A 9562-nucleotide genomic window follows, 5' to 3' on the forward strand; every position below is an offset into this window, starting at 1 on the left:
GTACTTCGGTATATTGCAAAGTACATCAGCCACTGCCCACAAACACTCATGGCATTTTTAATGTCATGTTCGTTCTATCCGAGGGAACAAGTGGTCGCTGTTTTAATTTTAATTTTATTTTTTTGTTTTTGTTGTTGTTGTTACAGTCCTAGCGTTCCGTTGAAAGGGGCGATTCTAGTGTCAAGTACAAACACACGGAATCACAAACGCAACTGTGCCGGTGATTCCAATCCTATTCCGGATCTCCCTGTTCCCACGCACGAATATAAACATCATGTTGAATTTATTTTTGGATTTCTTCAAGCGGAATTAAGTTGAATTTTTAAGAGTTTTAATTCTTGAGACTAAAAAAAACCTAAGTAACATTTACTGGAAATCTGTCGTCGCACGAGAGCTGGTGAACTGACGCCTAAAGAAAAGAAAAGTTTGCTTTGTGAGCGGAGGTCAAAATTATAATGACTTCATATAAACAACTGGTGCCTGTGACACTGTGGTTTTGATTTATCGAACTTCAAATACGGATTATTTTTCCGTCAAAAATTAGAAATGTGATAAATGTGATAGAGTATATTTTTATTTTTTTAAAAAACGTCTTTGTTGAGGACGCATTATTACCTTACAGGCGATATTGTGTTATTATTTGTTTTAACGGAAAATAGCGTCAGAAGAAGAAGATTCGTTTTGGTGACCGGTCGTCTCGGCGCAGCAGGCCGCCAGTGATCCGCGCTCTGTATCTTTCGAAAAACAATAAGTAATTGCTTATATTTATTAATAAGTTAATAAACCATTGAAGAAAATTCACCACCGATTCGGAAAGTTCACTTCTAACTGTAAGAAAAGCCCGGTGACTACAGGAGATCCGGTCTGTCGAGCTTGCTGTGACCTGTCCACGCGTTTTTGTAGACAGGGTCACACGCGTGTTCGGACTCCCGGCACTGGTGAGCGCACTGCATTGTAAAATCACCCACCTCACAACAGTCCCTGCTTACAAAACCTTAAAATGTTTGACGGCGCGCATTCACACGCATTCGATTCCACCCGTGTTGAATTTGATATTGGAAAACTTGTCGGGTATTTTATCTGAACCCGTAAGGGGTGTGTTGGAAGTTCTCCTCTACAAAGCGCTTTCCATTCTCCTGGGTGTGCTATAAACACTGTAATAGTTTCCTGCTAACGATGCTTATTCCAAGGCATCGTTATTGTCCCTTGAGTCACGACGAACCTGGAGTTGGAAAGTCGGGGCTACACGCCGACAGCACCCCCAGAGCGCACTGGCGCTCGGAGCCTGGGCTCGGGGACACCCCACGGGGTCCGCCACGCGCGACTGGACCCGCGCAGCCCCGCCGCCAGCACGCGTGAACACACGCAGTCAGGCGCTTCCACTTCAGAGCGGAAAACCCGTTCTCTGAACTTGACAAATACGCGTCCGGCATTGTTGTCTGCCCGACAAATCCCACATGTTTTTTTTCCCTACCCTCACAGTCATTTCGTTGTTTAGCAGAAAAGCGAAACCAAGATTTTCACGAGCACGCTCATAAAATCGAGTTTCAGCTCTTCTGTCGCGTTTTCACAACCCGTTTCCAGTTGATAATAATAATCCATGATTCAGTTCTCAGGTTGTTACGCAGTTCTCCGCTTGTCCAGGTGTCGGTAATAATAATAATAATAATAATAATAATAATAATAATAATAATAATAATAATAATAATAATAATATGTCGTGTGCGAATTTATACAGAAATATAATACTGTAACGCTTAATACTTAAGGTTTAAGGTTAGACGTGTAACAGGTTAGAAATAGGAAGCCTGTTTAGTTCTAATTAGTGCTAATAAGAATTTCCATATTTATATTCATTAGTGATTCCGATATTCCGTCTACATTCTGCAAGGCATCAGTCTAACCTGGCTGTTGAAGGTAGTAAAATACCAGAACTGAGCACTGCGAGCAGTTCGCTTTCTGGGGGGACTGTGCTGAGTCGTGGGCTACAGAGCTGAACAGCGTCCGCGTGTTCCCCGTTTTCTGAAACACAACCATTTCCCATCGGCTGTCGCGATCGGCCGACAAAGCCCAGCTCGGTCCCTGTGCCAGTAATCTCACCCGGGCTCGCCGGTGCCGAAGAAGGCCGGGGGCCCGCTAGCCGCCGCCGCACGACGCTGGAGAAAACGCTCATGAGAACACACCTCGAGTGAAAATACAGTATTCCGAAATAAAACCTGGTTACGGCCTAAAGGAGCAGAGGTGATCATGAATGTCCTGACCCCTGTAACGCTGCGAAATGCTACAGAACTCCTGTCTGTATAAGCCTGTGCCTCAGGGGTGTAAATCTGACAGAAAATGTCTTTCTTATGAAGAAACCCTAAGATTCGAAATTCTTCTCACAATTCTTCGGAACACAAACTCCGGAGCTACAGGCGTGTGCGTGTGATTTAGAAAGTCCAAGTCCAGTGTGCGATTCTATCTCTAATCTCTATCTCTATCTCTTTTTTCCCCTCTGCCTTCGAACCCGAATCCGGCCGGCAGCTCTGGGTCGCCGTTCCCGGTTTCTCTCGCCGCCCCTACCCGTACGGAACGCGTACCCTCCCGGCCAGGAGCCGCGGCGAGGCCCGGGCAGGGCTGGACGGGACCCGGGCGCTCACAGGCCATCGGCAGGTAGATCCCTGGCCGTTTTCGATATGCAGCCGATTTCGAGAACATTACTAATTTCGTTGAAAGCCGCAAGTGCAGACTATTAGCGCCAATGACCGAATCGCGGGGATGCGCGATGGATTGGTCTGGTAAAATTAGTTATTTTAGATTTAGCTTTACAGCGCTGTACTGGGAGGCAGCAGGTCAAATGTTTTGATGGATGGCGCGCTTACTGACTGCCTACTGCGCCGCAGTATAATCGGCGAGACTGTGGTGTCTTGTTGTAGGTGCAGTAGCTGAAAAACAAGCGAACCGTATCCGGAAAGGGGAACCCTAGAACTGGGAAAGCGGGGGACACCAGAAATCCAGCCCTGACCGAGTGCTCTCTCCCCGGAGCCTTCCGGCCTCGCTGCAGTGAGAGACTTCTGTTTACTCCGAACGGGCTGTGTACAGTAAGTCACTAATAAAAACAACTACATTGAGGGAGTAATAGATTAATTAATTAGGAATCCGTTAAAAGATCCGAAAACTTAAATTGTTAAATTCCAACAGGTTCTCTGTGGAGATACACATATGCGCTGAACGCCAAATATGCAGTCCGATATAAAATGAGAGGAAGATTACAGAACATTTATCTCGATCTATCTTGACCAATTCTCAGTTCAGGAAAAAAAAGGGATTTTTCATTCTGTAGCCTTTAGTTAATCTTAAATTGTAAAAGTTTTAACAGCAGGGCAAGCTGTTACTAAATGTATACTAAATGTATGACTAAAATGTGTAATAGCCCACCGGTATTTCAGTAGAAAAGTTCCCGACTGCCAGGTTCACAGGTTTACCGTTTTATTTCGCTTGCAGTCGAAATGTAATGAATTCGTTAATAATAATAATAGTATTAATAATACAATTATGATCTATTTGGGTATTAAGGATTGCAAGCGACTGAATACAACCTCTTCTGAATTCCCTCTATGCATTATTTATACCGATCAATAAAGTCGGAAACATGTTTCTGGGATTTCTCTGTTTTCATGACTGAGTGCCAGGGCGTCCAGCGAACAAGTGGAAGAGTGAACGATCACCAAAAATAATATTAGCGTTAACCAACACAGAAAGACCCGGGAAAATAAGTGGGGGAAATAGATGCGCAGATGTTAGGAAAAAATCCGCATTAAAAAAAAAAGGTCTCCTTCTTACTTACTGCTTATGGTGTGTCTGTACCTCGGCTGGTTGGGGAGAAGGCTCTGTCCATTGATCAGCAGTATTGAATCCAGGGCTGGGGTTCTGGTGAGGTTGTGGCGGATCTGCTGGGCTCCCGAGCTCGACGCTGCTTCTCCGTGCAGTGCGCGTGTCAGCGGGTGTGTGAGCGAGAGAGAGAGACAGTGTGCACGAGTGTCGCTCGGGCTGGCGCGGCTCCGGGACGCCTCGGGAACACACACACACACCGCCGTGAGCGCGCAGCCTGACAGGGGTCCGGCCGGCCGGTGTCGGTCGCTCCGCGCTCCTGCTCTTTCACTTTATTGGGCTGTCTTTGGAAACGGCCCGGGGGACGAGGGCCGTCTTCCTCTTCCTCTTCTTCTTCTTCTTCTTCTTCTTCTTGGACTCTCACCTTTACCGGGAACAATAGGAGACACAATCAACACATCAGAGCCGGAGGAGCGAAGGAGGAAACGGAGGCAGCCAATGACAGAGCCGCCGGCTCGGGCTCGGGCACGGGCACAGCGCGGCACGCACCGGACAGGGCTCGGGCAGGCGCGCCGTCGCTGTCGGGGAACCGAGGGCAGCAGCCGGGACCGGACTGTTGTCACTTTCAATCTGTCTCCTGTGCCCCGAGCGTGGACTGACAGAGGGCTCCCGGGCGAGAGAGGGAGAGGGAGAGAGAGGCAGAGGGAGGGAGAGAGGGAGGAGAGACCGAGTGTGCAGGCTGGAGAGAGAGAGAGAGAGCGAGAAAGAGAGAGAGAGAGGGAGGAAGCGGTTATAATTATTAGTTACGTTGAGCAATTCATTGCAGGCTCGGTCCCTCAGACTGAATTAATACTTTTTGCTTCACACATGCACGAACGGACGCAGCCTTTTTCAAACCAAAGTACTCAGGCGGCACCTATGCGCTCACACGCAAGAGCACGCTAAAACCCCGAACATCAGGAGACCGGCAGCTTATGCTGCGTTTCTGAGCTCAAATACACACACACACACACAAAAAAACAGGAACAACAAAACAAAATCTCATTTGTTCGATTTTCTGAGAATAAGTGCCCGTGTTCCCCCTCCCGCCTGAGCCGTGCAGCCAGCAGGAGTGTCTCTTGCCTATTTCTATCCGGGCTCGTAAGGTCTGAATCGGGCTGATCGCTGGGAGACTGCGAGAGGGACTGCAAAACGTTCAGGCATTTATTACAGATAAAGGCACCACATGGTCGAATAATTGCGGCCTGTCTGGGATTCTCAATAGGGGAAGATCGACGCTGTAATTATTCTTTGACCTGGATCCAACCTTTTCTCCCGCTCTGACGTTGCCGCGATTGCAAAACCGCTCTCGCTTTCTGTCCTGCTTTACCTGGCCAGCCTCGCAAGAGCCTGCATCAGGGGGACCCACATAACCATTCTGAAAAGCCTTTGCAAAAGTTCACCGTCACCTCTGTAAGAGCTGTAAGGACGCCGTGTTAATGAGTAATTCGGCGAATCTCCCTCGCCCATGACTCTTTTATTAGATGTCTTGTATAAATAAAACAAGTGCACTGTCAGGTACAATTAGTTAATAATAAACCGCATTCTTGATAGACAGATGTCATTGGCTTTTAATAATTTATGAGACTAAGTTTATAGGGAAGGTTTCTCGTACCCCGCCAGAGAGGGGAGGCAGAAGCCGGCGCTCATAATTACCAAACCTGCTCTCTTAATATTTAATAAAGCCCCGGTATTCCTGTGTCTCTCCATGCCGGAATATAAATACAGGTTTGATTAAATTAGTTACAGCTGCGGGTCTTGCCTAACGCGCTGTTAGTGTTTAGTTGGGATCGGAAGGGGAGGCTGCGGGGAAAGGCAGGTCCTTCTTAGAAAGTTAATTCTGTGGATTTTACGAGGGTTTCCGTAATAAACGTTCGCAGGAGTAGAGGAAAAGACGGCAGCCCGCCTCTCTCGTCCCTGGAAGCCGGGGAGTCTCGGTGCCGCTCGGAGCCCGTCCCGGCCCGCTCCCCCGGCCACACGCTGTCCACAGCCTCCTGAGCGCCTCCGGCTCCGTGCTAACCGTCCTCGCTTCGGAGCACGACAGCTCCCGGGCTGAGCTGAGCTGAGCTGAGCTGCGCGGCGCGGCGCCTTTGACGCGCTGTAACCCAATACACCGCGTGGTTTAAATTATTCGCCTTAAAGTCGCTGGCTGCACCTTCACTTGTAAAGCGCCCTGGATAAAGGCGTCAAACAGACGGATAAACAGTGATAAAAACTCACATTATACGGTATACGCGCCTCTGGACTTATTCAAAGCGAGCTGGGGATCTGCTATTTTTTTTTGCCAGTCGTTGTCCATGAACTCCACTCGAGACGGTATACATGTGCAGATAACTTCTTCCCCCGTGGGTTACTTTAGCCTTTACACCCTGTTTCTCTGTGGCCGGAGCAGATGTGCACGACACCTTTAAAACCGTAAAGCGAGCGGCGGAGTCCCTTCCATGACATAGAAATACAGAATTTAAATCACTAGAAACCGAGCTTCTGGAAAGCACTGCGTCGGAATTCCCTCGCGCCTCTGGCTCCGTGGGTCTCATTGCCATCCACGGCGTGGTTATCTGTCAGTGCCCCCGCATGCAGGACCCCCCAGACAGAGCTGCTGTGTCAACACCCACACCCCGCGCTCTGTCCCGCGCGGGACAGTGACAGTCGCGCTCGAGACCCCCGGTGTGCAGGGTGGCGCCAGAGGGACACGAGGAAGCGAGGACCGGAGCCGAGAGCCCCAGGCCGATGTCAAAGTCCCGCTACACCAGCGTCGGCCGGGGCCGGTGGGCTCCCTGCAGGACGTGATCGCTGTCGCGCGTGGGAGGAGGACGCGGGCTCGGCGGAAGCGCACGGCGGTAAGGACTCCGCTCGGTCGCCCCCTGCACCAGCCTGCGTGCCGGGCTCTCTCGGCCAGCTGCCCTCCGGCAGGCGCGATCTGCGGGTCTGTGAGGAAGACAGACAGCTGTTGCTTTGAGGTCGCCCGCGCAGCTTCGGTCACGGCGGCTGTACTGTTCATCTCGCTCTTACTTAAAAAAAAACCGACCAAATTCAATATGAGCAGCCAATCCATAGTTCGTCAGCTGCTCGCTAGTAGGGTAGGTGGTTAAAGAAGTGATGACCGACCCCCCTCGTGTAACCGATAACGTGGAAATATGTAAATGCAGAGTGATTTAGAGTGTAAAATGCATCTATCACTAACTGCGACGAATTATACACATGGCTAGAATATATCGACCAAGAATATTACGATTCGGTGTCTTCAGCGACTGAGCCTTCACGTGCTCGTTCGGACGGCACGCGAGGGCGAGAGACCCGGGAGACGCGCGCCCGGTCCCCGCGAGCAGAGCCAGACCAGCGGGGTATCGCGCGCGGCTTACCTGGTCTAGGGGCAGGGAGCTCGAGCCTGGAGCCGGGCGGGCAGCGCGAGGTCCCCGGGCTGGACTGTGATCTGTAATCACCGAGCTGCGAGGGAAAAGCGAGCTACCCCGGGACACGGCGGCCTCTCCGCTCACCTCATTCGTCACTATTATTATGTATGATAATGACGATGATGTAGATCGCCTGTGGGCAAAGTGTGTGTATGTGTGTGTGCGTGTGTGTGGACATACTTGGTGTGTCCCGAGCACACCCCAGAAAACAGTTCTAAAATGCGCCTGGGTATAGAAACTGAAAATCGGTTTCTCACAAACTGTATACATGGCACACGTGTGTGTGTCACCTGTAGAGAGCTCCATCAGAAATATTAATTGAGCCTGATGGCAGATGACTGGTGTGAGCATCTCTCGCAGTGAGTGTCGGGCCTGGACAGGGAGAGGGGCGAGTTGGTCACTCGTGTTTGTGTTTCCCCGTGTCTGCCCTGCCGGAGCCTGGCGTGCGTTAGTTCACACGGGCCGGTCATGTGAGAAAGACACTTTTAAACTTGGAATTGTCTTGTTCTGCCACTGGCCCATTATTATTATTATTATTATTATTATTATTATTATTATTATTATTATTATTATTATTGTTGTTGTTGTTGTTGTTGTTGTTATTATTATAGGTGAAGCTGGGACTTTGCATTCGCCTTTGATAATGTCGTTCTTTTTTCATTCGTAGTGGAATGACTTCATCAAGCCTAGAACACGTTTCACTGTTGCGAAGTTAAAACAGCGCTTTTCCGATTTACTGACATGGACGGCTAGAACTTTCGCCCCCGACCTCGTATCGCCATCCTCTTGTACAACACACGGTGCATATCGCTTTTTTTTTAAGAGAGAGAAAAAAACATTTACTGGGGACTTGTCTGGGGCTCCAACACGAATTAATTCGCAGTCTTCTCGGTTTCAGTTGGTTTCCGTTCAGACGGTTCGCAGTTGAGACGATATTTGCGCACCGTACTAATAACGTGTTTAGGATAAAACACAGGAGGGGAAGCGACTCCACTTGTGCGACATTTCATCCGACGCCCCGCGAAGCTGTTTATAATTAACTATCTGGTTTTATTTCTGATCCGGGATCTTTGACACGTTTGTCACGGGATCTGCGATGCAAGCATATTAAAAAATGAATTTAAGCTTTCCACACACACAAAAAAATGCTTTTACCAACGTCCACAACTACCAGCAACAAAAATAACAATTACTGCGACCACTAACTGCACTCGAACATAAAATAATGCAAGGCGGAAGAAACTGCACTGTACCCTGCCTTTCATAGAAGCTGGAAATCGTTTTTTACTTTACAATTAGAACGAAATTGTCCGACATGAGTCCAGACCTTCTCGCTTTCACAAATATTATTATTCCAAATAATAATTACAATTCAAAAGGAAGAGTTCTAAAGTCTACGACATGATTATTATGAATTCGTATACAATTTAAAAACGACCCTCGTCGTATTCAAATACCAACATTTATACACTTCATACAATTCGTGGTATTTTAATTGTAATATGTATTTTCTTTCTGATATTTAAATCTCTTTCGCCTGGTTCCTGCAGCGACGTGCGGTTTCGGTCCGAGCGCTTTTCCCGGTGATTCTCGGCGGCGGAGCGCCGGGTTTCGGCGAAGTTCAAGTCGGCAGAGGTGTTCACAAGACAGGCGGCTTTTCGGTCCGCGGGGCGACGACTGCTTTTATTTCTAGAAACGCAGAAAGCGACGAGCTGTAAATATTTCATACAGCACCGAGGCTCTGGACGTAAGTGCGAGCAAAAAACGAGATCAGTAGTGAGACGGTCGCTCCGTTCCTAGATCAAATGTATTGTGCAAGTGTTGTTACTTAAGAACAGTTCGGGCTCCACGCGTTTGTTTGTTCGCTTGCCTGCTCTTGCTAGTTTTAACAACTCCACGAAAAACGGTTTCAGATTTGCAGCCAGCCCGCAAGTCGCCTCGTCCTCGACCAGGAGTGTGAGCGACACGGTGGGGAAAACAAAACGCGAAATAGCGCAGGCCTGGCGATTTCACTCGTGGGAGACTGCCCTGTTGGGAAATAAAGAGCTGCCCCGCAGGAGCAGGCCGGTTTTTTTTTGGGGGGGGGGGGGTAGACAGCAGAAGGACCGCAGGGGAGAGAGACACGGAGGACGCCGGTGTCAAACCCACGCAGCCGGTGCGCCTGGTGACCGCGCGGCCGCCCGCCTCGCCCCGTCCGGCACGCCGGGGCTCTCAAGTTCACTCCCGGCCCAGAAGCAGCAGGAACCCCAGAGGTAATTAAAACCCTTTGCTTCCTCGCTGCCCTAGCACGTGGGCTCCAA

At 49.3% G+C, this 9562-nt stretch overlaps 1 protein-coding gene across 2 annotated transcripts in view; it reads right to left on the bottom strand.

The window, feature by feature from the left end:
• Positions 1 to 4132, bottom strand: part of satb2 (SATB homeobox 2) — a 64806-nt gene extending 60674 nt beyond the window's left edge. Inside the window, exon 1 of one of the 2 annotated variants that reach the window (XM_069196457.1) lies at positions 3827 to 4132. The gene's annotated coding sequence lies outside the window, so the exon portion shown is untranslated. The remainder of the gene's footprint in view (positions 1 to 3826) is intronic. The other variant, XM_069196456.1, reaches the window with a different exon arrangement.
• Positions 4133 to 9562: the final 5430 nt, after the last annotated feature.

Source organism: Lepisosteus oculatus, chromosome 12 (assembly GCF_040954835.1).
Source record: "Lepisosteus oculatus isolate fLepOcu1 chromosome 12, fLepOcu1.hap2, whole genome shotgun sequence".
In the NCBI taxonomy this organism is placed as follows: domain Eukaryota; kingdom Metazoa; phylum Chordata; class Actinopteri; order Semionotiformes; family Lepisosteidae; genus Lepisosteus; species Lepisosteus oculatus.